We start from the raw sequence: 3,538 nt of genomic DNA, 5'->3' as shown, positions 1-3,538 counted from the left end.
ATCTAGAGTTCAAGCTGGAACAATCGGGTTCATATTGGATATTCATCCATGTATCATATCCACTACAATGACCAGTGTATTGAGAGAACCAATGAATTCAGTAGAACACTAGTTTTTGTAGGTTGTGATATGACCCATGACAGTGCAAGAGGCAATTGTTCTTCAGTGAGCTAGTAAGGCGTACACGAATACATATTAGTGAGAATTTTTACACAGAGGGACAACAGCATTATTATTGTTATCATGATTATAGTCATTACGGCAATAGCAAATTGCGATAACTATAATGATAATAATATGAACAATGTTTTTTGACAATTATGATAACTGAAGAGGGAGACGGAAAAGAAGATAATGAAAGACATTTAACGTAATCGTTTCTATAGTTAATTTGAAACACTTCAAACAACGGGGTTCTTCTCTACTTACCACTGAATGTTTTTCACTTGCCACTCACCAATGCTACGGAAAAACGCTCTTCTCACTCCATATTTTTGCTTTGCTCGAGTTACTGTAGTACAAATGGGAAGTTACATTTTTTGCATAACGTGCACTTGTATAGAAAGATAAATCGAAAGATACCGATTTATAATGAACCTAAATTTGTTTAAATTAGGTTCGGATCGGCGCGTCACAGGTTGAAGACACCGACCAGAAATAAAGGTTTGCCAATCACCTGAACCTAATTTGGAAAGTCTAACACGTCAAATCAGTACACCCAAAAGTTGTCTTCGATTATATAGCATTGCTAATTTCGCTATGTACATGAAACATGGGAATTGTAATTTTATATAGAAGTCAAGCTTAAAGCAACCAGGTTCATAGTTGGATATTCAGCCATGGGTCATATCAAAACTATTAACCAGTGTATTGTGAAAACTACTGAATTCAATACATTTTTTGTAGGTTACGACAAGACCTATGACTAAGTTTATGAAGCAATTCTACTTCCAGTGAGCTAGTAAATCGTACACGAATACATATGAGTGAGAATTTTTACACGGAAACAACAGCAGTAACATTATTATTGTTATCATGATTATTATCATAATGGTAATAGCAAATTACAGTAACTATTATGTTGTTAATATGAACAGTATTTTTTGACAATTACAATTATTTTTATAATGGTGAGGGAGACTGAAAAGAAAGAGATTGAAAGACATTCGTCCTTTTTGTTTTGTTTTGTTTTTCATGGTAGATTTGAAACAATTCACGATTTAATTTCTACTGAGAGAGATGAAAGAACGAGATAGATGAAATGTTTTTTATATTTCAAAAGATACATTTTTCTTAAATAGTTATGTAGTGGATGGCATGTCTGCCTCTGAAACAGTAGATTCGGTTTCAAATCTTTATGTGGACTATTAATCTACCTTTTTTCACACCAATATTTTTACTGCATACATTTATTACTATGCACTCACTACTATTATTACTATGTGTAATCGTTATAGAATAGTACCAGACTGTGAACAGGGTGCTGTCGACCGTTATGTTTTTGGTTCCTACAAATGCTCTTCTCAATTCGTTTTTTAGCTTTCATCTATTAACTACAGTACATTTGGGAAATATCACTTTTCTATTATATGCGAATTTCTTTAAAATAAACGATGGCAACTTGCATTAAAACATGACAATTTATAATTAAACTAACTTGGAATTTCATTATGTCTACATCGGCGCGCACAGGTTGAGGACACTTACTCGCAAACATCTAAGGAGTGCTAATCACCTAATCTTAATTTGGAACGTGTCACGTGGTATATCATTTCACCCGGAAGGAGTTTATTTTGTGTACACACGCAATATGGTAACTGTAATTTTATCAATAGTTCAAGGTGAAAGCAAACCACGCACACAATAGGGTTCATAAACACTATAGGTTTTGTAGGCTATGATAAGACCTGTGGCGAAATGCAAGAGAAATTCTGCATTCAGTGAAATAGCAGGGTGTTCGCGAATATATATGAGTGAGAATTTTTACAAAACCAAACAACAGCAGTCATCATAAGTGTTATAATTATTGGCATTAAGATAATGGCAAGTTATAATAATTAATATATATATAACATTTGTTAGACAATCATGTTCATTATAAGGGAGGAGAGAGAGAGGGAAGAGAAAGAGAATAAGAGGGAGGGAAGAGAAAGAACAGACGTTTGTAATTACCAAAGAATTTTTATGGTGTATCAAATTTGTTCACATTAACATACCCTTGCAGACTCAAAACACGCCACGTGAACTAGCGTCTTGACCTAGGCCAGGATTTACAACTGATACCAAAGTAATTCCGCAAAAGAATAAGACAACATTCTTGTAAAAGTACTGAATATGAATGCGTTTTGAAAACCGGCGGATCATGAAAATTCCCCTAATAACTTTACTGAAAAACAAAATTATAATCTTATACTCTTGTAATGACCCAGTGATAATTTTCATATGTAAGAAAGAAAAGGATAAACAACATAGGAAATAGGTAGGCGTTCCTATTTGGATATATAAAAATTCGTTTAACTACTATCATCTAAGTCTCTGTGGTGCAGTGGATAGCATGACTGCCTCTTAATCAGTAGACTCGGGTTCAAATCCTGACTGAGACAAACAGACATACACTTTTTAAATTATTTTCGAACTCATATTTTTAAAATATCATTTTCAGTGCAATTGTTATTGTGACATAATCGTCTATAAAATGGACAGTGGCAGAGGTTCTTCTCTACTTACCACTGAATGTTTCATTTCATTTGCCATTCACGAATGCGACGGAAAAACGTTCTCACTCCATATTTTAGCTTACATTGACTTAAGCATTTTTGTATAAGGTGTATTTTTTAAAAAATGACCGGATTGGCGCGTCACAGATTGAACACATGACCGGAAAAAAAGGTTTGCTAATCACCTAACTTTACTTAGGAAAGTTTCAATCTCCATATTAGTACACCTACAAGTTGTCCTCGATAATAAAAGTTAATTTCGTTGTGTACATACGAAGCATGGTAATGGTATTTTATTTTATGTACACCATTAACCACAAAATTGTTTAGTAGTTTTTGTGGTGTAATGGATAGCATGACTGTCTCCTAATCAGTAGACTCGGGTTCAAATCTTGACGGAAACTAAATATTTCTCTTTAAATTTTTCAAATCAATATTTTCTCTGCATACATTTTATTACTTTCATAATCACTGTTGTTATTAATGTTCGTAATTGTTCCAGAATAGTGCCAGACTATTAACAGGGACTATGATCTTACCTTCTAGCGTTATAGGTTACTGTTCCTGCCCACGAATGATAGAGAAAAATGCTTTTCTCAATTCCTATTTGATCTTTGATCTACACTAATGTTGGAAATTGACATTATTGTATTAGATGTAAATTTCCATAGTAAGAGCGATGGAAATGTATATTAAGACATATCAATTAGCTTGGTTGGAATTAGATTACGTCTGCCACAAGTTGAGGACACTTCCCCGTAAACATTTCTAATCGCTAGTGCTAATCACCTAATCTTAATTTGGAAGGTCTCGCATATCAG

This window comes from Penaeus vannamei, chromosome 12 (assembly GCF_042767895.1).
Source record: "Penaeus vannamei isolate JL-2024 chromosome 12, ASM4276789v1, whole genome shotgun sequence".
NCBI lineage: Eukaryota > Metazoa > Arthropoda > Malacostraca > Decapoda > Penaeidae > Penaeus > Penaeus vannamei.
Note: the sequence above shows the minus strand (reverse complement) of the source record.